Source organism: Staurois parvus, unplaced genomic scaffold (assembly GCF_062004578.1).
Source record: "Staurois parvus isolate SC_StPar_1 unplaced genomic scaffold, SC_StPar_1.0 ptg000788l, whole genome shotgun sequence".
Taxonomy (NCBI): domain Eukaryota; kingdom Metazoa; phylum Chordata; class Amphibia; order Anura; family Ranidae; genus Staurois; species Staurois parvus.
This window is the reverse complement of record NW_028318584.1, coordinates 817524-845426: the sequence shown is the minus strand read 5'-3', so window position 1 is coordinate 845426 and position 27903 is coordinate 817524. Positions and strand designations below refer to the sequence as shown.

General features: G+C 46.3%; 1 long non-coding RNA gene across 1 annotated transcript in view; it reads right to left on the bottom strand.

The window, feature by feature from the left end:
• The window catches only part of LOC149444323 (uncharacterized), a 115208-nt gene that overhangs the window by 65952 nt on the left and 21353 nt on the right, over positions 1 to 27903 (bottom strand). The window contains exon 2 of the long non-coding RNA XR_016306531.1: positions 10662 to 10738. This is a non-coding gene — a long non-coding RNA (uncharacterized LOC149444323). The remainder of the gene's footprint in view (positions 1 to 10661; positions 10739 to 27903) is intronic.

The following is a 27903-nucleotide window of genomic DNA, read 5'->3' as shown; positions in this document are numbered from 1 at the left end:
CCCTGCATTCACTATATCTGGTCTCCCCGGACCCTGCATTCACTATATCTGGTCTCCCCGGACCCTGCATTCACTATATCTGGTCTCCCCACACCCTGCATTCACTATATCTGGTCTCCCCGGACCCTGCATTCACTATATCCGCTCTCCCAGGACCTAGCATTCACTATATCTGGTCTCCCCGGACCCTGCATTCACAATATCTGGTGTCCCCGGACCCTGCATTCACTATATCCGGTCTCCCCAGGACCCTGCATTCCCTATATCCGCTCTCCCAGGACCCTGCATTCACTATATCTGATCTCCCTGGACCCTTCATTCACTATATCTGATCTCCCTGGACCCTTCATTCACTATATCTGGTCTCCACGGACTCTGCATTTACTATATCCAGTCTCCACAGACCCTGCATTCACTATATCAGGTCTCCCCGGACCCTGCATTCACTATATCCGGTCTCCCCGGACCCTGCATTCACTACATCCGGTCTCCCCGGACCCTGCATTCACTATATCTGGTCTCCCCGGACCCTGAATTCACTATATCTGGTCTCCCCGGACCCTGAATTCACTATATCCGCTCTCCCAGGACCCTGAATTCACTATATCTGGTCTGCCCGGACCCTGCATTCACTATATCTGGTCTCCCCGGACCCTGAATTCACTATATCCAGTCTCCCCAGACCCTGCATTCACTATATCCGCTCTCCCAGGACCCTGAATTCACTATATCTGGTCTCCCCGGACCCTGCATTCACTATATCCGCTCTCCCAGGACCCTGAATTCACTATATCTGGTCTCCCCGGACCCTGCATTCACTATATCTGGTCTCCCCGGACCCTACATTCACTATATCTGGTCTCCCCGGACCCTGCATTCACTATATCTGGTCTCCTAGGACCCTGCATTCACTATATCCGCTCTCCCCGGACCCTGAATTCACTATATCTGGTCTCCCCGGACCCTGCATTCACTATATCTGCTCTCCCAGGACCCTGCATTCACTATATCTGGTCTCCCAGGACCCTGAATTCACTATATCTGGTCTCCCCGGACCCTGCATTCACTATATCCGGTCTCCCAGGACCCTGCATTCACTATATCCGATCTCCCAGGACCCTGCATTCACTATATCTGGTCTCCCACAGTGCACAGAACATGGAAATGCAATTATTTTAGTAAATTTAAACTGCTAAATACCTTTTCCCATAAGCAGTTAGAGCAGTCTTGTGACTTCTATCAGTGTTCAGCAGAGCACTGGTAAAGCTTGTAGGAGGAGTATTTATTTTCATCTAGGACCCCTGACCTCTGTCTGGACAGCTCTGATTGGCCCTGTGCTCATCACATGCACTCTCTCAAGAAAAAAAACCTCTTTGGCAATACACTTCGAACTGATCATGTGCAGAGTGTCTCCACATAATATATCTTCTCAGGAGATAAGAGGGGAACACTGAAAGAAGGGCAGGATCACATGCACTTCCCCCCCCCCAAAAAAACAACAACACACCAAACAGTGAATGTGCAGAGTGACTCCAAACCTCTGTTCTACCTGGAAATATTTAGGGGACAATGGAAGAAGGGGAGGATCAGAGAAGACAGGATCAAACAGCCTTTTTTACACAATGCAGCGGAATGACCCCTTAGGTTCCACAGTGAGTATGACAAGTATGCTTTACTGCATATACTGATTCTCCTAGATTGTAAGCTCTAATGAGCAGGACCCTCTTTTTCCTCTTGTACCAAATTGTATTGAAACTGGTATATCTCCCTTCATTTTGTAAAGTGCTGCGCAGACTGTTGGCGCTATATAAATCTGTATAATAATTTTACTGTTGTGGGTTTATTATTATTTATTTCAGGTACTTATATAGAGCCGTCAATTTACACAGCACTTTACATATATATTGTACATTCACATCAGTCCCTAACCCTCAAGGGGTGTACAATCTAAGGTCTCTAACTCACATTCATACACAGGGGCGGACTGACCATTTGGAAGCTCGGGCACTGCCCGAGGTACCGGGGTCAGTGGGGGGCCCCATGAGAAGCCCCTGGTACCTTTTTCATAGGCTTTTATGAGTTTAGGCAAGGACACAGGAGCCCCATGATCCCCTGTTGCTCGGGGGCCCCATGAGTTGTCAGTCCGCCCCTGTTCATAGATAAACATACTAGGGACAATTTAGACAGGATCCAATTCACCTACCAGCATGTCTTTGGAATGTGGGAGGAAACCAGAGTACCCGGAGAAAACCTACGCAGGCACAGGGAGAACATGCAAAACTCCAGGCAGGTGGTGCCGTGGCTGGGATTTGAACCAACGACCCGAGTACTGCCAGGTGGAAGTGCTAACCATTTAGCTACTGTGCTGCCCAATAACACTTTAGTAACACTTTAACTGAGAAAAGTCAGGTCTCCTGTCTTAGAAGACAGAACTGTGCTATGTGGCAGGGCTGTGTAAATCTCGGGACTGGTTAGATGGAAATTATTATTATACAGGATTTATATAGCGCCAACAGTTTGCTCAGCACTTTACAATATGATGGGAGACAATACAGCAACAATACAGTTCAATGCAAGAGGGATAGAAGGGCCCTGATCCTGAGAGCTTACAATCTAGGTAAATTATTTGGCAGGTAAAGCAGCTCCCAGGGGCGGACTGACCATTTGGAAACTCAGGCACTGCCCGAGGTCAGTAGGGGGCCCCATGAGATGCCCCTGGTACCTTTTTCACAGGCTTTTTTGAGTTTGGGCAAGGACACAGGGGCCCCATGAGTTGTCAGTCCACCCCTGTTCATTGATAAACATACTAGGGACAATTTAGACAGGATCTAATTCACCTACCAGCATGTCTTTGGAGTGTGGGAGGAAACCAGAGTACCCGGAGGAAACCTACGCAGGCACAGGGAGAACTGTGAATGAGGCCTAGGCCTATAAATCGTGCATCACATTCCTGTGCAATTTACATGCAATGCGATTTCAGCACATTCATTTTGAATGGGCTGAAATTTTATTTATTTTATTACAGGTACTTGTATAGCGCCGTCAATTTACGCAGCGCTTTACATCTATATAGTACATTCACATCAGTCCCTAACCCTCAAGGGGTGTACAATCTGGGGTCCCTAACTCACATTCATACATACACATACTAGGGCCAATTTAGACAGGAGTCAATTAACCTACCAGCATGTCTTTGGAATGTGGGAGGAAACCAGAGTACCCGGAGAAAACCTACGCAGGCACAGGGAGAACATGCAAAACTCCAGGCAGGTGGTGTCGTGGCTGGGATTTGAACCAACGACCCGAGTACTGCCAGGCAGATGTGCTAACCATTTAGCTACTGTGCTGCCCAATAACACTTTAGTAACACTTTAACTGAGAAAAGTCAGGTCTCCTGTCTTAGAAGACAGAACTGTGCTATGTGGCAGGGCTGTGTAAATCTCGGGACTGGTTAGATGGAAATTATTATTATTATTATACAGGATTTATATAGCTCCAACAGTTTGCTCAGCACTTTACAATATAATGGGAGACAATACAGCAATGATACAGTTCAATGCAAGAGGGATAGGAGGGCCCTGATCCTGAGAGCTTACAATCTAGGCAAATTATTTGGCAGGTAAAGCAGCTCCCAGGGGCGGACTGACCATTTGGAAACTCAGGCACTGCCCGAGGGCCCGGGGTCAGTAGGGGGCCCCATGAGATACCCCTGGTAAATTTTTCATAGGCTTTTTTGAGTTTGGGCAAGGACACAGGGGCCCCATGATCCACTATTATTATTATACAGTATTTATATAGCGCCAAAGGGTATACTCAGCACTGTACAGTAGCAGGGGGTAAAAGACAGTAACAATACACTACACGAGGGGTTCGAGGGCCCTGCTCTTTCGAGCTTACAATCTAGGAGGGAGGGGAAGGTGGTACAGGAGGAGACAGCTGTGGGGAATGGAGTGGTGGGTGGAGTGGAGGAGGTTAGTTGTTAGGTGAGGTCGGGTGTTAGGTGAGGTTGGGGTAGGCTTCCCTGAAGAGGAGGGTTTTCAGAGTGTGCCTGAAGGTGAGGAGGGTAGGTGACAGTCTGATGGATTGGGGTAGGGAGTTCCAGAGGATGGGTGAAGTCCTGGAGAAGTCCTGCAATCGGGCGTGGGAGGAGGAGACCAGGGAGCTAGAGAGTAGGAGGTCCTGTGGGGAGCGGAGGGCACGGGTAGGGTAGTATCTCGGTATCAGGTCAGTTATGTAGTTCGGGGCGGCATTGTGAATGGCCTTGTAGGTCAGGGTTAGCAGCTTGAACTTGATGCGTTGGGCAATCGGGAGCCAATGAAGGGATTGGCAGAGGGGGGAGGCACTATTACCCCATGAGTTGTCAGTCCGCCCCTGGCAGCTCCCATATATGTATCTCCTCTGTTTATTTGGCTATTTGCCATTCTGAAATGAAAAAAAAAATGTAATGCATGCTTTTCAAGTAATGAAAGAGTTAAACAGCAATAAAACATTTTTTGTTTCGGTCACGTGAATCCAGGTTTAAATTTTCCACCACTGAAAATAAATACGCGACATAGAATTCTCTAAGGAGTTGCATTTTTTTTTTTCTTTCTCTTCTCCCACTTATCCCAATATAAACATTCACGGAGGTGACGGTGATTACAGCCGCCGTGCGTTGCGCAGCTTTGGAGGCGACGGGGTTAAATTGCTAATAGAGGTTTCATGAGGTCTGCCGGAGCCCACTCTCCAACACTTACATCTGTTCAACAATTATTACAGCATTTTAGTCATAAAAAATTCAACACCCTGAGTGTCTTGCTAGCAAAACCTGAAAATTTATGCAGTGAATAGAATATCTAATTTCTCGGAGGAAATGCTAGGGAAAAAAAAAAAAACTACAGCTTTAAGTTAAATTTGTGAGGACCGTTACGCAAACATCTGACTCTCTCCCCCAGGTTGGAAAAGGCTCGAGTCGGAGTCTATGAAAGGAAAGAATGAAAACAGGTCGCAAAATCCAAAATCATACCTTCGAATAATCATTAAAAAGGCATTAAAAGGGGGTTTTTACTTCTTTTTTTTTATTTCTTTTTTTTTTTTATATATTTTTTTTAATATTTGGCGTGCTCATGAATTGAAAAGCCTTTGCAGCAAAGTTCCTTTTTAAAAGCACAGAGTTTGACACATCTATAAAAGCAGACATCGTGCTACCAAAGTGTCAGAATATTCCGTGTAAACTTTTTTTTACATGCGCAAGAATTTAAAGTGGATCTGAACTCCAATAAAAAGGGAGGATTTGCTAACTTATGGAAAGCAGCCTAAGGCTAGGTTCACAGCTGTGCAGTTTGCGTTTGATCCGTCTCTACAGTGCGTTTTGCATTTTTGCACATGCGTTTCTGCTGCATTTTTGATGCGCTTAGCTGTTTTTTTTTCTTGTTGCTAGGCAGATTTAAAATGCAGCAAAAATGCAGCAAAAACGCACTACATGCTTTTTAGCAGCATTTCCATTAAAGTCTATAGAACAAAAAACGCTACTCTTTGCGTTTAAAAATGTCCCTGATCCTTTCCAAAAAACGCACCGGGTGAAAACGCGGAAATGTAAACCTGTCCCATAGGAAATCATGTTAAATTGACTGTAGTGCGTTTCTGCAAAATGCAAAACGCTGCAGAAAATGCTTAGGTGTGAACCTAGGATAAGGCTAGGTTCACACCTGTGCAGGTTGCGTTTGATCCATCTCTGCAGTGCGTTTTACATTTATGCACATGAGGTTTTGACGCATTTTTGATGCGTTTCGTGTTTTTGTTTTTTTTAAGTGTTGCTAGGCAGATTTAAAACGCAGCAAAAATGCAGCAAAAACGCACTATACTACACAGCAGCATTTCCTTTGAAGTCTATAGAACCAAAAACACAACTTGTTGCGTTGAAAAAAGTCCCTGACCCTTTTGCGTTTGATCCGTCTCTGCAGTGTGTTTTACATTTATGCAGATGTGTTTTTGACGCGTTTTTGATGCGTTTCGTGTTTTTGTTGTTTTTAAGTGTTGCTAGGCAGATTTAAAACGCAAAGAAATGCATCAAAAACACAATACATGCTTTTCAGCAGCATTTCCATTGAAGTCTATAGAACAAAAAAGGCTACTCTTTGCGTTTAAAAATGTCCCTGATCCTTTCCAAAAAACGCACCAGGTGAAAACGCGGAAATGTAAACCTGTCCCATAGGAAATCATGTTAAATGAACTGTAGTGCGTTTCTGCAAAATGCAAAACGCTGCAGAAAACGCTTAGGTGTGAACCTAGGATAAGGTTAGGTTCACACCTGTGCAGGTTGCGTTTGATCCGTCTCTGCAGTGCGTTTTACATTTATGCACATGAGTTTTTGATGCGTTTTTGATGAGTTTCGTGTTTTTGTTTTTTTTAAGTGTTGCTAGGCAAATTTAAAACGCAGCAAAAATGCAGCAAAAACGCACTATACTACACAGCAGCATTTCCTTTGAAGTCTATAGAACCAAAAACACAACTTGTTGCGTTGAAAAAAGTCCCTGACCCTTTTGCATTTGATCCGTCTCTGCAGTGCGTTTTACATTTATGCACATGTGTTTTTGACGCGTTTTTGATGCATTTTGTGTTTTTGTTTTTTCTATGAGTTTTGCTGGCAGATTTAAAACGCAAAGAAATGCAGCAAAAACACAATACATGCTATTCAGCAGCATTTCCATTAAAGTCTATAGAACCAAAAACGCAACTTGTTGCGCTGAAAAAAGTCCCTGACCCTTTCCAAAAAGCGCACCGGGTGAAAACACGGAAATGTGAACCTGTCCCATAGGAAATCATGTTAAATGGACTGTAGTACATTTCTGCAAAATGCAAAAACTGCAGAAAATGCTTAGGTGTGAACCTAGGATAAGGCTAGGTTCACACCTGTGCAGTTTGCATTTGATCCGTCTCTGCAGTGCGTTTTACATTTATGCACATGTGTTTTTGATGCGTTTTTGATGCGTTTCGTGTTTTTGTTTTTTTTAAGTGTTGCTAGGCAGATTTAAAATGCCAAAAAATGCAGCAAAAACACAATACATGCTTTTCAGCAGCATTTTCATTAAAGTCTATAGAACCAAAAACGCAATGTATTCTGCGACATGTCTTTGCTAAAAAAAACCACACAATCAAATATCACCAAAAGAAAGCTTGTGGGGAAAAAAGGACATACATTTAATTTAGGTGCAGTGTTGCATGACAGCGCAATTGTCAGTTAAAGTAACGCAGCGCCGTAACACAAAAAATGGCCTGCTCAGGAAGGGGGGTAAATGGTTAAAAAAAAAACAAACATATTTATGTCACATAAATCCGTACGGAAGAGTGAGCAAGTGTTGTCACCCTAAGGTTCTGTTCAAACGACTGCGACCTGAAAGTCGCACGAATTACGGTGCAATTTTGGTTTGCGGTTTAGTTCCACTTTAAGATTCTGATCTGCATACATTTCTATTTTAAAAATTTCTGAAACTGGTGAGCCCGGGGGGTGTCTACATCCCAAGGTGTCCATAGATATACGATTAATTTACAGTCAGATTGCTATTACCAGTGCTGGGACAAGGCCATCTAGAGCCCAGGGTGAACGTGCCAATTCCCCCCCCCCCCCCCATGATGTATGAGTATTATATGTCAGCAAACATCCCCCCCTCCCCCGAAAAGAAATCAAACACTAATCTGCTTTCTTACCGCCTAAGCATAAATTCCCCCTCCTCCCAGTACAAATCCGCCCCTTGCTGAAATCCCCCCTTAGAGCAGAACACCCCCCCCCCCCATCCACCCCAGCTCAAATCCTTTCTGTCCCCATATGCCACATCCCAAAAAAAAACCCCTATAAAAAAAAATTCCCCTCCAATCACAAATCCTCTGCCCTTCAAATCTCCCCTCCAAGCACAAATCCTATTCCCCCCACTCCAAATTCCCCCTCCCGACAGGAATTCCTCTCCCCTGATCCCCCATCCTAGCACAAATCCCCCCAACAAAAAAAAAAAATCCCCTCCTGGAACAAATCCCCTCCCCCCTCTGCCATATTGGCTTTTCTAGCAAGAACACCACAAATCCCTCCTCCTAGCACAAATCCCCCCCCCATCCACCCCAGCTTAAATCCTTTCTCTCCCCATATGCTACATACCACCCCCCCTCAATAAAAATAATTCCTCTCCTAGCACGAATCCCCTGCCCTTCAAATCTCCCCTCCAAGCACAAATCCTTTTCCCCCCACTCCAAATTCCCCCCTCCCAGCAGGAATTCCCCTCCGCCAATCCCCCATCCTAGCACAAACCCCCTCAATCATCCCTACTAGCACAAATCCCCCCAACAAAAAAAAAATCCCCTCCTGGAACAAATCCCCTATCCCCTTTGCTATACTGGCTTTTCTAGCAAGAACACCACAAATCCCTCCTCCTAGCACAAATCCCCTTCCCCCCATCCACCCCAGCTCAAATCCTTTCTCTCCTCATATGCCCCATCCCAACCCCCCCCCCCCCCATAAAAGAAATTTCCCCTCCTAGCACGATTCCTCTGCCCTTCAAATCTCCCCTCCAAGCACAAATCCTCTTCCCCCACTCCAAATTCCCCCCTCCCAGAAGGAATTCCCCTCCCCCAATCCCCCATCCTAGCACAAATCCCCCCAATCATCCCTACTAGCACAAATCCCCCCAACAAAAAAAAATCCCCTCCTGGAACAAATCCCCTCATCCTCTGCCATATTGGCTTTTCTAGCAAGAACACCACAAATCCCTCCTCCTAGCACAAATCCCCCCCATCCACCCCAGCTCAAATCCTTTCTCTACCCATATGCCCCATCCCACCCCCCACCCATCCCCTATAAAAAATATTTCCCCTCCTAGCACAAATTCTCTGCCCCTCAAGTCTCCCCTCCAGGCACAAATCCTCTTCCCCCACTCCAAATTCCCCCCTCCCAGCAGGAAATCCCCTCCCCCAACCCCCCCATCCTAGCACAAATCCCCCCAATCATCCCTACTAGCATAAATCCCCCCAACAAAAAAAAATCCCCTCCTGGAACAAATCCCCTCCACCCTCTGCCTTATTGGCTTTTCTAGCAAGAACACCACAAATCCCTCCTCCTAGCACAAATCCCCCCCCCCATCCACCCGACCTCAAATCCTTTCTCTCCTCATATGCCCCATCCCACCCCCCCCTAAAATAAATTTCCCCTCCTAGCACGATTCCTCTGCCCTTCAAATCTCCCCTCCAAGCACAAATCCTCTTCACCCCACTCCAAATTCCCCCCTCCCAGCAGGAATTCCCCTCCCCCAATCCTCCAATCCTAGCACAAATCCCCCCAATCATCCCTACTAGCACAAATCCCCCCACCAAAAAACAAATCCCCTCCTGGAACAAATCCCCTATCCCCTTTGCCATATTGGCTTTTCTAGCAAGAACACCACAAATCCTTCATCCTAGCACAAATCCCCTCCCCCCATCTACCCCAGCTCAAATCCTTTCTCTACCCATATGCCCCACCCCAAACCCCCCCATCCGCTATAAAAAAAATTTCCCCTCCTAGCACAAATCCTCTGCCCTTCAAATCTCCCCTCCAAGCACAAATACTCATCCCCCCACTCCAAATTCCCCCCTCCCAGCAGGAATTCCCCTCCCCCAATCCCCCATCCTAGCACAAACCCCCCAAATCATCCCTACTAGCACAAATCCCCCCAACAAAAGAAATCCCCTCCTGGAACAAATCCGCTCCACCCTCTGCCATATTGGCTTTTCTAGCAAGAACACCACAAATCCCTCCTCCTAGCACAAATCCCCCCCCCCCCCCCATCCACCACAGCTCAAATCCTTTCTCTCCTCATATGCCCCATCCCAACCCCCCCCCCCCCATAAAAGAAATTTCCCCTTCTAGCACGATTCCTCTGCCCTTCAAATCTCCCCTCCAAGCACAAATCCTCTTCACCCCGCTACAAATTCCCCCCTCCCAGCAGGAATTCCCCTCCCCCAATCCTAGCACAAATCCCCCCAATCATCCCTACTAGCACAAATCCCCCCAACAAAAAAAAAATCCCCTCCTGGAACAAATCCCCTATCCCCTTTGCCATATTGGCTTTTCTAGCAAGAACACCACAAATCTTTCATCCTAGCACAAATCCCCCCCCCCCATCCACCCCAGCTCAAATCCTTTCTCTCCTCATATGCCCCATCCCAATCCCCCCCCCCATAAAAGAAATTTCCCCTTCTAGCACGAATCCTCTTCCCTTCAAATCTCCCCTGCAAGCACAAATACTCATCCCCCCATTCCAAATAGCCCCCTCCCAGCAGGAATTCCCCTCCCCCAATCCCCCATCCTAGCACAAATACCCCCCAATCATTCCTACTAGCACAAATGCCCCCAACAAAAAAAATTCCCCTCCTGGAACAAATCCCCTCCCCCCTCTGCCATATTGGCTTTTAACACCACAAATCCCTCCACCTAGCACAAATCCTCTTCCCCCACCCCCCTCCCAACAAGTCCCTCCAAATAACCACTCCTCAAATTTCCACTCCTAGAACAATTCTCACTCCCTGCCGCCCCCAAATCCCCCCTTCCGACACAAATCTCCTTCCCCCAATCCTCTTGTGGTGCCCCACACATGATACTACATTGCCCAGGGCAGCTGACCCTCCTGCCCACCCCTTGTCCTGGCCCTGGATATTACCCATCCTAGGCGATGATCGACTCATATCAGCCTTACGATTCCCAACTTGGTCCAACACAATCCTTGTGGATGAAGTTCTATAAAAAAACAAATGTTAATTTTCTTCTTAACTTTCACAAAATAAACTTTGTCATATTCATTCGATGACTTTTTTTTTCTATTATTATAGATTTATTTTTCTTTTATTTAAATAATAATCTGTAAAGTAAATGACTGATTAATTTCTGTCTTTCTGATTCACCGGGCTCAACGCACACACTCTGGGCTCAACGCACACACTCCGGAGTAGCTAATTTATTTTAAATGACATCACCTTTCAAAAACACTTTCATCTCAAATTTATATTGATGCTAATATGATCATTAAGTAGAACTTTTTATTTTTAATGGAAATCTGTTTGCTTTGCTGACATCTTCAGCTCAATCTCTCTTGCTCCTCTCCACTGCAATCATTTTATCTGAACTCAGCGAATTGCATGCAGTAAAATTTTACTTAACCCCTTGCCCTCCAGAGGATTTACCCCCCTTCCTGACCAGGCCATTTTTTTGCGATACTGCACTGCATTACTTTAACTGACAATTGAGCAGTCATGCAACGCTGTATATAAATTCCCACAAATAGAGCTTTCTTTAGGTGGTATTTGATCACCTCTGCGGTTTCTATTTTTTGCGCTATGAACAAAAAAAAGACAATTTTGAAAAAAAAACCCAATATTTTTCACTTTTTGCCATATAACGTATCCAATAAAAAAATTAAAAAAATCAAATTTTGTCATAAATTTAGGCCAAAATGTATTCTGCTACATGTCTTTGCTAAACAAAATCCCAATATGTGTAAATTAATTGGTTTATGTGAAAGTTATAGCGTCTACAAGTGGTGGTATATATACTGGGATTTTTTTTTCTGTACTAGTAATGGTGGCGATCAGCGACATATAGCGGTACTGCGTTGGGCAGTCTGACTCTGGGGGGAACTGACTAACTGCCAATGACATTCCAGGGACACTAATACAGTGATCAGCACTATTAAAAAACCACCAATTTTTTGTAAAAATCAAAATTTTGACTTTTTGCTATTAAACATGTCCAGTAAAAAAATTAAAAAAAATAAAATTTCATCATAAAATTAGGCCAAAATGAATTCTGCTCCATGCCTTTGCTGAAAAAAAATCACAATATGTGTAAATTATTGGTACAGTATACGTGAAAGTTATAGCATTTACAAATGGCAGTATATATACTGGAATTTTTTAAATTTCTTTTACTAATAATGGCGGTGATCAGTGACTTATAGCGGGACTGTGGCTGGCATTCTGACACTGGGTGGGAACTGACTTGGTGTCACTGACATCTCCAGTGACACCAATACAGTGATCAGTGCTAATAAAAAGCACTGACACTGTACTAATGACACAAATGGCGGTATATATAGTGGGTTTTTTTTTTCTCTTACTAGTAATGATGGCGATCAGAAACTGACACTGTACTAATGACACTGGACAGGATGGGGTTAACAGCTGTGGCCATGAACTGCAAAATCACGTATATAGCAGTACTTCTGGGGCGATCAAAGGGTTAAATGTGTGCTGGGTGTGTTTTAATGTGGGGGCTGTGTGTGTACTGCACTGTAAGCACACTGCTTTGCATGGCTGTGCTATGCAGAGCCATACACAGCAGTGTGCAGGGGCAGACTCAGGGGTGGACTGACCATTTGGAAACTCGGGCACTGCCTGAGGGCCCGGGGTCAGTAGGGGGCCCCATGAGATGCCCCTGGTACCTTTTTTATAGGCTTTTTTGAGTTTGGACAAGGACACAGGGGCCCCATGATCCCCTATTGCCCGGGGGCCCCATGAGTTGTCAGTCCACCCCTACAGAGGCGAGAACTATTTGTTTACAAACAGTCCCCCCCCTTCCCATCGGAGATACTTGGCAATCATCATGCGCTGGCGAGTAATCACCACCCTGTGATTGACAACTGCATCCACGAAATGCGCAATCACGTATATACACACATGATTTTGCACAGCTGTGCGGCCCCGTAGAAGTACTTCTGCTATAGGGCGTACGGGAAGCAGTTCACATTGCATTCTATGGCACTCAAGTCGCACTAAAGTCGCAGAAAAGTAGTGCAGAAACCTTTTTTATATTTTTGTTGCTGCAACGTGAGTCCCATTGATTCAGACGACACTCATTGAAATGAATGTGTTTTGCTTTGTCGTTTGACTATGTGTCGCAAGTCACATGATAAGTCGCAGCAGTGTGAACCCGGGCTAATAGGAGTAGGCTAGAAATAAGTAAAACACAATTGGGAAATAAATATACGACTTTACATTTTGGTCATAGATACGTTTTCATTTCCTAATATTTAAAGGAATACACAACTGCGTTAAATTGTATTTATTATATCCACATAGAGTTCAGCTTTAATTTCTCCTAAACGAATCCCACGGACATTGTATATAATACTGTGATAAGGTCACACATTTTTTTTCCTCTAAAAATCAATGGTTATGGCTCATCGAAATGAAGGTGAGAATACACAGGCCTGACTTGACGATTGTTTAATCTCATTTGGGGACACTTTGAACAATGACACCATCACATAATGAGATAGTTAAAATTCTTTGGTCAGTTTCTAGCTGACGGCTTTTACTGCGGGAGAGAATGAATAATTTGGTTCAAGCAAGAACGTTTTTTCGAAGCTTTTATTCTTGATTTGTTAGGCACGGGCAACATAAATTCTGAAAGCAATCTGTTAATGACTTAACGGCGGAATCTGATTTTTCGTCCCGCTGTCACCCAACATTTGAGAGCAACAGAGAGCAAGTTTACAGGAAAGAGCGCCTGAATACATTTGTATTAGTATAGGAACTGGGATCACTCATACCATTCAGGGCTAGTTCACACTAAATGCGTTTCAGTTGCTTTTTTTCTGCATCAAAAATGCACAGAAAGTAGGTTATATGGGGTCAATGTCAATGTTCACATCAGTGCTTGCAGTTCAAGTGCATTCTGGTTGTAAAAAAAGTAGAATATGCTGCCTTTTTTCTGCACAGAACTGTACTGGAACGTGGTAAAATGCATCAAAAACACACTGGAATGCACTGGAACGCACCAAAAATGCACAGAAATGCACACATCCCTATTTAAATTGCTGAAAAAGAGAGGGAAAAAAAATGAAGTGAAATGCATAAAAACACACCGGAATGCACCAAAAATGCATCAAACACGTGCATGCAAAAATTAATCGGGAACGCATCTGGACTGCGTTTCTATAGCGTGAACCGGCCCTCAAACTATTTTTTAAGATGGACAGTAAAACCAAAAGTCAGTTTATAGGCATATTATTATCTGCCTCCAGCACACCAATGTTTGTATATCCAACCATCACTTTATTGGAGAAATGTCCGCATTAAGGCAAATCACCATTTGGTGTATCACTCGGCCGCAACTGAATACTTACAGTAAAGTGTAATTCCAGCTCCGCCAATTCTCCCCTGCACAGAAGCCTGCAGGCAAGTGCAGTTTATTTCCTCCACTGCAGGTGGCGCTCAACTGGGTTACATTGCAGAGGGAGAGGAAGTCAGGAGGAACATTCTCCTCTATGGTTTCCTGGGTCATCTGGTTGGATGCTGCCACCCCATATGACTTTGACAGCCATCTTGGGTCAGGCAGAGTCTATTTAAGACCCTGTTTTTCTGGGTTTGGCGTAAGTTGAAGTGCATTTTGACACATTTATGTGCACTGCGGTGCGATATTATGCAGACATGTTGCATAAAATTGCTCTGCTATGGGACACAGAGAAACAGAGTTTAGTGTGAACATAACACATATAAAACCATTATTTTCAAAGTGTCATTGCAGTTACCTGTTTTTTTTCACACAGAAAAATGCATGTAGCTGCACATTGGGTGAATGGAATGGAATGTAGTTTTAAGATACAAGCAGTGAGAGTAACTGCATTTGAACTGATATTAGATTCTGTATAACAGGGCTTAAATATGAGAGGTAGAAGCAGCACAAAGAGTCAACCAGTTCATGATGACAAGGAAAATGCTGATAGGAGGAGAGAGCAGAGTGACAGGACTATGAGCTTATCACTATGCTGCTTTTCCCTCATTGCGCAGTAACAGGCTGGGGAGGGTAAATAACAGCCTGGACTTAGTGGAAGGATATGAATGATGCTGAATATCATTCAGCCCAGCAAACTAAAGGCCATAACAGATTCCTCCATCCACACAATTAAGGTGGATGGAGGAATCCCCACCACCAGGACATTTTAATCTGACAGAGGCACCCACAGGTGTCAGAATACACTCATCATCGGCTGCAGCTGATTGTAAAAATTTTGGACCATGTGTGTCCATGCCTGTTCAACAGAAATGGATTGTTGGGCTTTTGGGAAATTCTTTACGATCAACAGCTGCAGCCACTGATCATTGTATCCCGACAGAGAGTCCCGCTGTCAGTATATAATGTGCCAATGGGAAGAATTCCTCCATCCACCTCACTTATATGGATGGAGGTATCAGTCCTTTTTTCTTTTTCTTTGTTCAGCCAGCTGGCTGATTGAAAAAAAAACAAACAAAAAACAAGTAATCTACGGCCAGCTTTAGATATGATGGCGGCTCTAGCTTTCACTTTTTAGTCTAAGAACATTTTCAGAAGTGCATGTAGCACAGACCCCTGACATGCCCTACTGATTAGCCTCAGGTTCTCTTCCCTATTCAATGTACAGGCAGCCAGGCACACAACACCTCAGACAGTCTCACAACTCAATGACCAGGCAGGGAATGTCTTTTGATGATTTAATGCTCATTGAACTTGGTTACAGTGCAGTGATACTGCAAAATTTAGTGTCCAAAGAAATACGTGGACACTCTTCGCCTTGTCTGCACTCTTCAGGACTTCAGGATGATACCCATCTTGACAGACAATAGGAGAACAAGCAACCCTGGGACTCCAAGCAGGGGTGTATTTACCACCAGACAAACAAGGCATTTGCCTTGGGCGGCATTTTTCAGGGGGGCAGCACCACTCCCCGGAAGAAGGGACAGAAGAAAGGACATGCGGCATGTGGACCAGGTGGGATCCGAGAGAGGCTGTGGGCTGATTGATGGTGTATGCAGAGCCTGACCCTCATTCCAGGCGATGTCTGGAGCTGTGAAGGTGAGTGTCTTTCTCTCTCTCGCTGGGGGAGGGGGGTAGCTGGTTTTAGGAGGGTGGCGGTAGTGGAAGGCTTTCTTGGATGGTGGGGTGTTAGTTGGTGTCAGGCTCTCCCCTCGGGGGGGGGGGCTTTAGGGCAGCACAAAGCCTAAATACACCACTGACTCCAAGCAAAGGAAAGGTCCTAGTTCAGATGCACTGGAGCAAATGTTCAAAAGGGTTAGAGCAGAGAACAGCCGTTGAGTGATTGCACACTCAGACCTATACTCACAATGTCCCCATATACTTGGATACCTCCATCCAATATTAGTCAGATACTTCTCCTGTGAACTTCCAGAGCAGATCCTCAGTGAATCCTCTTGATTTGACTCCAGAAAATAGAGTCTGCAGGAGTTCACTGAGGTCCAAGCTCAGGTAGTTCTGGAGGGCCTATCTTCACCGCCCAAAAGGGCAGCAGCTCTTCAGGCTGGGTCTTCTCCTCCTGGACAAGAATCCTGCTGCTCCAATTCCGAGACTATTTATACACTCTTCAGCCACTTACTGGGAATCATTTTCCCCACTGATTGACTGAGACCACCTGAATATTCAGGTCCAGGATCTGCCTCTTCCAGCCCACTACATTCTAGAATCCACTAAAAGACAGGGAGAAGTGTCAAGGTCCTACCTTTCTTCAGAGCTTGTGCATCTCCATGAGCTGGCCTCCATCTTGGTTTTCTGCAAAGCATGGTGGGAACCTTTATGCCTTCAGGCTTCTGCGGCTCCTCCTCAGAAGGGTGTGGTTGAGCACATTTAAACCTGCTGTCTGCAAGTGTGCTCTGCACTTGTGTCCTGTATGTTGCCCTGTTGCAAGCTCTTGTGTTGTTCCCATTGCTCTCCTGGTAACCGACTCGGCTTGGACAAGACTACTCTCTGCGTTAACCCTTTATCTGACCTCCCGTTGTTGAACCCGGCCCGTGACCTGAGTATTCTTTGCCTACCGTCTAGTACTGTCTGCTCCATTGTTATTGACCCGGCTTGTCTGACTACTCTACTCGTGATCCCATCTAGCTCCCACCAGCTGTACGCCATTGGCGGCAGTCGTTATCGCAGCTGGGGTCACTCGGGGGCCGCGACCTGGTCTCAGGCTGCGTCAAGTCCATCCCCACCATCAGGGGCCCTGGTGAAGGGTAGCCTGGGGCTTAGACTCCGCGCCCTGAGGGACTCTGGTCTGTGGGTAGTGGCTGTCGTCAGTCGCAGCGTGACCGTACCATAGGCCTGCCTGCCCATTCCATCGTTCCTGCCCTGACATTACACAAGTGCCATGAATCCTGACGGTGCAGGTACGCCTTCGATCCCTATGTTACTCGCCAGACTCGACCAACAGGATCGCTTGTTGGATCAGTTCGCTCAGGCGTTGCAGACTCTGCTTGCACGCACAGCGCACCTTACCCCTGGGGCTATTAGGTCAGTTGTTACTCCGGTGGACTCTCCCACTGTTGCTCCGGTTGTTGCACCTACCTCTGCATCTGTTGCGGAACCCGCGGTACCCAGAGGTATGACTGGTTCTGCCCCTCTTCCTCAGCGCTTTGGGGGGGAACCGAGTCAGTGTCGTGGTTTTCTTAACCAAGTGGGGATTTACTTTGAATTAATACCTCACGCTTTCTCTACTGAGAGGGCAAAAGTGGGCTTCCTAATCTCGCTACTCTCTGATAGGGCCTTGGCCTGGGCTAATCCCTTATGGGAGAGGAATGACCCGGTGATTCACGTGTTTACCCGTTTCGTTGCCTCCTTCCGTACGGTATTCGACGTACCCGCTCGCTCCGCTTCTGCTGCCAAATTGCTCATGTCCATGCATCAGGGTTCACGAACCGTTGCCGAGTACGCCATCGAATTTCGTACTTTGGCAGCAGAGGTGGGTTGGAACAATGAGGCTCTAGTGGCTGCTTTCTCTCATGGTCTCTCTGATGCGCTGAAGGACGAGATCGCAGCCAAAGAACTGCCTGTGGAGTTAGAGGCACTCATCTCCTTCCTAATCTTGATTGACACCAGGCTCAGAGAGAGGCCTTCATTTAAGGAGCGGCTGCGGAGGCCTCCTAACCGTTTGGCGCCTACGTTTTCTGTCCCACCCGTGCCTCCCTCTCCTCCCACGCCTCCTGGGGATGGTTTGTCTGGTAGTGAGCCCATGCAGCTGGGGTTTGCTCGCCTTTCCGAGGGGGAGCGGGCCTCTCGGCGTCGGGAGGGTCGCTGCCTGTACTGTGGACTCGGGGGGCATTTTCGGCAGTCCTGTCCGGTCCGTCCGGGAAACGCCCGCACCTGAGATCCTGTCGGGGGCAGATCTTGGGTGGAGTTTCCTCGTCCCCGGTTTCCCGTAAAGATAAACCGCTTATCACCGTTGTCCTCTCTTGGGCAGGAGGCTCGGTGACGGCCCAGGCGCTGGTAGACTCTGGGGCTGGCGGTTTGTTTATGGACAGTTCGTTTGTGGCCCAGTACTCCATTCCTCTGCAGGCTCGAGAGACTTCATTGGTTCTCGAGGCGATAGATGGCAGGCCCTTGCAGCCATCGCAGGTTACCCACGAGACCCTGCCGGTGGAGGTAGCTATTGGGGCTGTTCACAGGGAATTGGCCTGTTTCCAGGTAATTTCTTCCCCGCACTACTCCGTGGTTTTGGGCTATCCCTGGCTTCAGAGGCACAATCCGACCTTTGATTGGCAATCGGCCGAGATTCTCTCATGGTCACCACGGTGTGGGGCTGGTTGCATCCGTGGTCCGGTTAAGGTGCTGTGCACCTCCTCGGACTCTGTGCTGCCCACTGAATATGGGGAGTACCTGGACGTGTTTGACAAGGTGCGCGCCGGTGCCCTGCCTCCTCATCGTCCATACGATTGTGCCATAACCTTACAAACTGGTGCTACTCCTCCGCGTGGCAAGGTGTATCCTCTTTCGGTGGCAGAGAATCAGGCCATGGAGGAATACGTTGCGGATGCGCTTTCCCGGGGGCACATTCGCAAGTCTACGTCTCCAGCAGGAGCTGGGTTTTTTTTTGTGAAAAAGAAGGGAGGTGAGCTGAGACCCTGCATTGATTTTAGGGGTCTCAATCGGATCACGATTAAAAATGCTTATCCTATTCCGTTGATCACCGAGTTGTTTGACCGCCTCAAGGGAGCAACGGTCTTTACTAAGCTCGACCTTAGGGCTGCCTACAACCTTGTACGGATCAAGGAGGGCGATGAGTGGAAGACCGCGTTCAACACCAGAACCGGCCACTATGAATACCTGGTTATGCCCTTCGGGTTGTGTAACGCACCCGCGGTCTTTCAGGAGTTTATTAACGATGTCTTACGTGACTTGTTGCAGCAGTGCGTGGTGGTTTACTTGGACGACATCCTGGTTTACTCTGCGTCCATGGAGTCTCATATCCAGGATGTTAAGCGGGTGCTGCAACGGTTACGTGAAAACGAGCTTTTCTGTAAGCTCGAGAAGTGTGAATTTCACCAATCCCAGGTTGCCTTTTTAGGCTACATCATTTCCCCGATGGGTTTTTCTATGGACCCTGAGAAGGTTTCAGCGGTTCTGCAGTGGCCTCGTCCCAGTGGTCTTCGGTCCATTCAGCGCTTTTTGGGATTTGCCAACTATTATCGGAAGTTTATCAGGAACTTTTCCACATTGGCAAAGCCTCTCTCAGATCTGACCAAGAAGGGCAGTAACCCTCACGAGTGGTCACCCGAGGCCATCTCAGCTTTCAAGGCTCTGAAAGCCGCCTTCACTTCGGCCCCAATTCTGTCTCATCCCAATCCTGGGTTGCCTTTTGTTCTCGAGGTTGATGCATCTGAGACAGGAGTAGGCGCCCTCTTGTCCCAGCGTCGGTCACCCGAGGGACCCCTACTTCCTTGTGGGTTCTACTCCAAGAAGCTTTCCTCTGCAGAGTGCAACTACCAGATTGGAGACAGGGAGTTGTTGGCCATTATTCTGGCTCTCAAGGAATGGAGGCACCTGCTTGAGGGTTCTGTGGTCCCGGTCCTAGTTCTCACTGACCACAAGAACCTCACATATCTCTCGGAGGCTAAGAGGTTGACACCCCGTCAGGCCAGGTGGGCTCTGTTTTTGTCATGTTTTAACTATGTGGTCTCTTACTTGCCTGGTTCCAAGAATGTCAGGGCTGATGCCTTGTCGCGGCAATACTCTGAGCTGTCCAGGGAGGACACTGAGCCGACCTCGGTCATTCCTCCAAACCAGATCCTGGCTGCCATTCGTACCAACCTGACTTCTCCCCTTGGAGAGCAGATTTTGGCGGCTCAAACTAACGCTCCCCCTGAGAGACCTGCTGGAAGATGTTTTGTACCTGAGGGATTGCGTACCCGCTTGCTACGTACCTACCATAATGCCAAGACTGCCGGTCATCCTGGTAGGAACCAATTGTCCTGGGTCGTTTCTCGGTTATTCTGGTGGCCATCTCTCCGTTCTGACATCGCCTCATATGTAGCAGCTTGTTCGGTCTGTGCCCAGAATAAATCTCCTCGGCACCTTCCATTGGGCCTTCTGCAACCCATTCCCAATGGGGAGCGTCCCTGGTCACACCTGGGAATGGATTTTATTGTGGATCTTCCTGCGTCTCAAGGTCATACGGTCATTCTTATGGTGATCGATCGTTTTTCTAAGATGTGCCATTGCATTCCATTCAAGAAATTGCCGACTGCACAGGAACTGGCTACGGTTTTCGCCAAGGAGATCTTTCGCTTGCACGGGTTGCCCAAGGTGATTGTCTCGGACCGTGGGAGCCAGTTTGTGTCCAGGTTCTGGCGCGCCTTCTGCTCCCAGTTGGGTATCGAGCTTTCCTTCTCTTCGGCCTACCACCCTCAGTCCAATGGGGCTGCGGAGCGTTCCAACCAGGCCCTGGAACAATTCCTTCGTTGCTATATATCGGATCATCAGGACAACTGGGCCGATCTCCTGCCATGGGCAGAGTTTGCGAGGAACTCGGCTGTCAACTCCTCCTCTGGGATGTCCCCCTTCATGGCCAACTATGGGTTCCAACCCGCTGTATTGCCTGAGTTTTTCTCTCCACAGGACATTCCGGCTGTGGATAACCACCTGGCTGCTCTGCGCTCCTCATGGGGGCAGATTCAGAGGTCCTTGAAGGACTCAGCACAGCGCCAGAAGCTCCAGGCTGATCGTAGACGGTTGCCCGCTCCCTCATACCAGGTCGGAGATCAGGTGTGGTTGTCCACTCGCAACCTCAAGCTTCGGGTGCCCACACCAAAGCTGGCCCCCCGTTTTGTTGGTCCTTTCCGCATTCTTCGCAGGGTGAACCCGGTTGCCTATGCCCTTGCTCTTCCTCCTGGGATGCACATCTCCAATGTCTTCCACGTATCCCTGTTGAAACCTCTGATCTGTAATCGCTTTACTGCCTCTCTGCCTCGTCCTCGTCCTATCAGGGTCGACGGTCATGAGGAGTATGAGGTGAGCCGCATCTTGGATTCTCGGTTGGTCCGCGGTCGGGTACAGTTTTTGGTCCATTGGCGTGGTTATGGTCCCGAGGAACGTTCCTGGGTTCCTTCCGCGGATGTTCATGCTCCTGCCCTCCTCCGCGCTTTTCACGCCCGATTTCCTCAGAAACCTTTTGTGGAGCCACGGAGGGGGAGGGGCCCTTGAGGAGGAGGTACTGTCAAGGTCCTACCTTTCTTCAGAGCTTGTGCATCTCCATGAGCTGGCCTCCATCTTGGTTTTCTGCAAAGCATGGTGGGAACCTTTATGCCTTCAGGCTTCTGCGGCTCCTCCTCAGAAGGGTGTGGTTGAGCACATTTAAACCTGCTGTCTGCAAGTGTGCTCTGCACTTGTGTCCTGTATGTTGCCCTGTTGCAAGCTCTTGTGTTGTTCCCATTGCTCTCCTGGTAACCGACTCGGCTTGGACAAGACTACTCTCTGCGTTAACCCTTTATCTGACCTCCCGTTGTTGAACCCGGCCCGTGACCTGAGTATTCTTTGCCTACCGTCTAGTACTGTCTGCTCCATTGTTATTGACCCGGCTTGTCTGACTACTCTACTCGTGATCCCATCTAGCTCCCACCAGCTGTACGCCATTGGCGGCAGTCGTTATCGCAGCTGGGGTCACTCGGGGGCCGCGACCTGGTCTCAGGCTGCGTCAAGTCCATCCCCACCATCAGGGGCCCTGGTGAAGGGTAGCCTGGGGCTTAGACTCCGCGCCCTGAGGGACTCTGGTCTGTGGGTAGTGGCTGTCGTCAGTCGCAGCGTGACCGTACCATAGGCCTGCCTGCCCATTCCATCGTTCCTGCCCTGACAAGAAGCCATCGAACCCCCAGCTAGTGAGACCCAGAACAGCCACAAATATTCACACATTGCTCCATTGACTTCAGAGGAGCTAAAGAATTAAATTTACCTGAACCTCTCTGCAACCTGTTCTAGCAGAGTGATACATACAGAACAATACCTGTTGATTTTACCAGAACTGCAGTGCCCTACACACTTCCCAATAGCTGATAAACAGCAAACACAATGTTATGTCTCTTTGTAAGCTGCCAATCAAAAAAACTACCATGTAATGGAGATGAGAAAAGGCAGACATGCTAGAAGTAAAGCCTGGGTGGCCATCATGGCAGCCTCCATCTATACAATAGAGAAATGGGTGTGGACACTCAGGGACAAGAAATGTGTTATTCACAAGTGGAAAAAAAGAGAAAAATTCTGAAAGAGAAATGAATGCAGTTGCCCAATTTGAAGCAGTCTTAAACAAACAAAAAAGGAAATATGTTGAAACTTACCAATCCTTAAAGCGGAGCTCCACCCAAAAGAGGAAGTTCCACTTTAAAGACTGGTCCCCTGCTCCCCATTAAGGATTGGCACCTTTGGGGAGCGGGTACCTGAAATTGACAGGTACCTGCTCCCACTTCCGCTGCGATTGCCTAGGCGAAGCCACAAGCTGTCATGGCCGGGTTCCCCCACTGAAGATGTCTGTGCCTGGAAAACCAGATGGCTGGTGAAACCAGCTGTGGGGAGGACACCGCTGGATCAAGGGACAGGTAAGTGGCTGTTTTTTAAAAGTCAGCAGCTACAATTTTTGTAGCTGCTTACTTTTATTTTTTCAGAGTGCAAATGGTCCTCCACTTTAAAGTAGTTCTAAGGCTTCTTTTTTTTGTTAATTAAAATAATAAACAGGTTATGCTCACCTACTCTGTGTAATGGTTTTGCATAGAACAGCCCCAATCCTTCTCTTCTCAGGTCCCACACTAGCGCTTTTGGCTCCTCCTCTTCATCCAGTGCCCCCATAGGAAGCTGCTTCATGCTCCCGATCCCTGCTGCCTGTATCCATAGACACAGATAGTAGGGTATAGACCCAACCCCCTGTTCCTTCATCACAGAGTTTGATTGATAGCAGCTGCAGCCTGATGGCTTCCTCTGCTCTCGATCTATCCAGTAAGGAGGAACAGAACTGGGAGAGCCCTTGCTCTCATGCACAGTGCTGAATCACAATGGGGCTCAAATACAATATACTGCCAAAAGTATTGGTCGGCCTGCCTTTACACGCACATGAACTTTAATGGCATCCCAGTCTTAGTCCATAAGGTTCAATATTGAGTTGGCCCCGCCCTTTGCAGCTATAACAGCTTCAACTCTTCTGGGAAGGCCGTCCTCAAGGTTTAGGAGGGTGTCTATGGGAAGGTTTGACCATTCTTCCAGAAGCACATTTATGAGTTCAGGTACTGATGTCGGACGAGAAGGCCTGGTTCGCAGTTTTCGCTTCATTCCAAATTCATTCCAAAAGTGTTCTATCGGGTAGAGGTCAGGTCTCTGTGCAGGTCAGTCAACTTCCTCCACCCAAAACTCGCTCATCCATGTCTTTATGGACCTTGCTTTGTGCACTGGTGCGCAGTCATGTTGGAAAAGGAAGAGGCCATCCCCAAACTGTTCCCACAAAGTTTGGAGCATGAAATTGCCCAAAATGTCTTGGTATGCTGACCCTTAAGAGTTCCCTTCACTGGAACTAAGGGGCCAAGCCCAACCCCTGAAAAACAACCCCACATCATAATCCCCCTCCACCAAACTTTACACTTGGCACATGCAGTCAGGCAAGTATCGTTCTCCTGGCAACCGCCAAACCCAGACACTCCCATCAGATTACCAGACAGAGAAGCGTGATTGGTCACTCCAGAGAACATGTCTCCACTGCTCTAGAGTCCAGTGGCGGCGTGCTTTACACCACCGCATCCGCCGCTTTGCATTGTACTTGGTGTTGTAAGGCTTGGATGCAGCTGCTCGGCCATAGAAATCCATTCCATTAAGCTCTCTATGCACTGTTGTTGTGCTAATCTGAAGGCCACTTGAAGTTTGAAGGTCTTTAGCTATTGACTCTGCAGACAGTTGGCGACTTCTGCACACTGTGTGCTTCAGCATGCGCTGACCCCGCTCTGTCATTTTACATGGCCTACCACTTGGTGGCTGAGTTGCTGCTGTTCCCAGTTGCTTCCACTTTGTCATAATACCATGAACAGTAGACCGTGGAATATTTAGTAGCCAGGAAATGTCACAGATGGACTTATTGCACAGGTGGCAACCTATCACGGGACCACGCTTGGAGTCACTGAGCTCCTGAGAGCGACCCATTCTTTCACAAATGTTTGTAGAAGCAGTCTGCATGCCTAGGGGCTTGATTTTATACACCTGTGGCCCTGGAGGTGATTGGAACACCTGAATCCAATTATTTGGACGGCGGGGACAATACTTTTGGCAATATAGTGTAAGTATTAGGGGGGACTGGGATGATCCCAGCCGCAGGAGTTTTTTTTACTTTAATGCATGAAATAGAAGAGCAGTCTTAAAAAAAAAAAAAAAAAAGTAAATATGTTGCAGTTTAACAAACCTTAAATGTTGTGGCTGCAATATTTTTTTCCCTTTATATTCATCATCACATTTCCAGTCTTAGTGTCACCATGCTACTTGAAGAGCACCAGAGACATCTTTGGACAACAGTATTGTCAATCACGGAGTGGGTAGTGTGAGATGTACTAGTAGATTTAGATGGACTCGACTAACAAATTAAGGTTGAACTCCAGTTAGATCTTTTTTAGGATGTAGCAGCAACAGTTGTTTTCTTTTTGGATAAACATGAATAAATAAAAGCAGATCATTTTAAGCACTCCTGTCAGTGATAAATGCTTTGTCTCTCCAACTGCCATTTTTGCTGAACAGCTTGGTCTGTTAAGGGAAGTTGAAAAATAACAGACTTAGTGGCCAGGTCAGCAGGTGAAAAAAAAAATGAAAAATGCCTAAAAAAGAAAACGAATGCAGCCACCACATCTAAGAACTGGAAAGCAGCAATTTAAAGTGGAACTTTATATACAAGACAAAATGGATGACCATGCAGAATTTTTATTGTAGAAGAGATATGCTTTGTGTTTTCTGCATTAAAATGACTTACCTGCCTGTCCGCCCCTGGCAATGCTGAAGCTGACTCCACTCCTGCGCATGCATGCATAATTTCATATCAGCCTGGCCAATGAAAGTGGAAGCCAACCACTAGAAGATGTCAGGCACTGGCAGAGAGCTCCAGAACATGGCATCGCTGGAGCCAAAAGTGAGTACAGTTGCGCTTTAATACATTTTTGGGGGGGAGTTAAAGTGGTAGTGAAGTTACAAAAAAAAAAAAGATATAATGTGCTAGTATGTACTGCATACTATTATGTCAGACTTACCTTTAGAACGATCCTTCCAGCGGCGCCCTGTCACCACTGATAGGGATTCCATCTTCACTCGGTCTTCTTTCGGGGTTTGCAGGCTCTGGCCGCTCTGAGCCGTGATGACGTCACTCTCACACATGCGGACAGGAAACCCAGACACGGCATAGAGCTCTGAAGGAACGGTATGGATATGCCGTTCCTTCAGCGTGCGTGCACTAATGATGTTACCAGCTGGCGATCCTAGGAATATCTCCTAAACGGTGCAAGTTTAGGAGATATTAATTTTACCTACAGGTAGGCTTTATTAAAGGCTTACCTGTAGATAAATATGACACAAAGGAGTTTACTACCACTTTAATACCACTTTAAGGACTGGTAAACTGCAGAATATTACATGATTGTTTTTTGGGTTGAACCACACTTAAATTTACAGTAACATAAACAGATCAATTAAAACAATAATCAATAAAATAACAATAACAGCTTCTGAATCAATATTAAACATACTCGGGCTCAATGCAATCATGACACGTGTGGATATGTCAAATCTGATTAAAGAGTTTGTTCTGTCGAAGAGAAATGGCCTTAATAAAAAGCAATAAAGTCGGGGGAATCTCAGGGACATAATGACACAGTTTAATACTGTCAAGTGAAATTCAGATAGGGAATTATTTTCAAACTATTGGTTTTCAAACAGCGCACGGAAATAGAGGAAAATATGAAAACCTGACAGCACACGGATGTAATGCCTTGACACGTATGACGACAATTAAGAGGCTCTGCAGGAAGGGCGAACGATATTAATATTTTTAGGCAATGATTTATTTTTTGAATCACAACGCAGGTAAAAAAAAAAATAAGCGGACAAACAGCGCCAAGTATCAAGCGCCACATTGCATGGTTAACAAGCGGAATCTGTTTAAGAAACTGATTATCATGTACATTCGAAGGCCTGACATATGCCTAATTTATCTAGCAAGTTTTTCCTCCAGGTAGTGATAGCTGAATAGATTAAAATAGCTCTAGTATTTCTGTCTCTTGTTTGTTCCAAAAATGTGGGGTCAGAGGAGCTGTGGAAAGGTTTTCTGTCTATCTCTTGAAAATCTGAATAACCACATGCACAGGAAGGGCCACCTGTGCTAAGAAAAAGTCACCAAAATGTTAAAACGTTGATCATTATTGATTGTAAAAAAAATATATTTCATAGTAGAGATAAGTGAATCTGCCTGGGTTCAGTTCACAAATGTTTTTGCAAATTTTGCTTGATATTCAAACTTCGTAACTCCACTCGACTGCCTCCCCCTGCCTTCTGGAAGGTTCTGGAATGTAGTGAGCTAAGAAAGTCAAATTTAAAATGTGAATATTTATGTGGTCCCACCCAATCCCTGGGGGAGGGTGCCCTGTAGATGGCTGTGAGGGAGCATAAATACTCTGATGCCTGGAGCAGAGGGGTTTTTGTCCAGGAAGTTCCCAGCCTGAAGGGAACAGCATCCCACCTTCATTGGGTATTCCCATAGAATGCATTAAAGGTAAAAAAAAACTTCTACCTTTACCCTTTTCAAAGGAGAAAGCATAATGAATGTTTTTTTAAGACTGAAAAGTGCTTTACATGGCTCCTCAGGTTTTAAAGGTTTTTTCCCTTAAGCTATCTTGGACCTGTTCTCCTGCCAAAAAAGCCCCTTACTAATCCTTTATCCATTATTTTACATTTTTTCACAGAAAGTTAAAAAAAAGAAAGTGAAAAAGTAAAAAAAAAAAAAATGAAAGGAACAATGCACAAATAAAAAAAAAAACACTTAAATACAAAGAAAGCTTAATTAAATAACACAACCTACCCTAAATATACTCCCAAAAAGCCCCCTTTAGATGAAATAATAAAAAAGAAGATTTATTAAAGCAAATTTCACCTAAGCAAATCAATAAGTAAAAGTTAGTTTCTGCAAAATTCCATAATGACAAAATCGATAATTTAGTCCCAAAATCAATTTAGCTGAAATCCCTCTGATGAACCCTATTCCTGATAGAGACAAATGTGGAACATGCGCAATGTGTCTTGTCATGGCCGCTTGAAGACTCCATTTGGGAGAGGATGGCAACCCAGGAGAACAAATGGAAGTCAGGGGTCCAAAGACTGCTTAACAAGTACCAAAGAAGGCATTTGGTCTTTGGGCTGAAGGTTGGAGAAAAGAACCTCAATGCCTGCTCAAGAAATGTCCAGCTTCCTATACGAAAAATTATAAATTAGCCTTGTCATAGTCCGGAGAAAGTTCCTTCCTCATACTAAACAAAAATTGGATTCCCAGACATCTTAAGTATCAGAGTGTCTATATTTAATATCACTCATATACTCTCAAGTGATAACATAAATACATTTTACCACTGTGATTTCCTAAAACAAAATATTAAAAT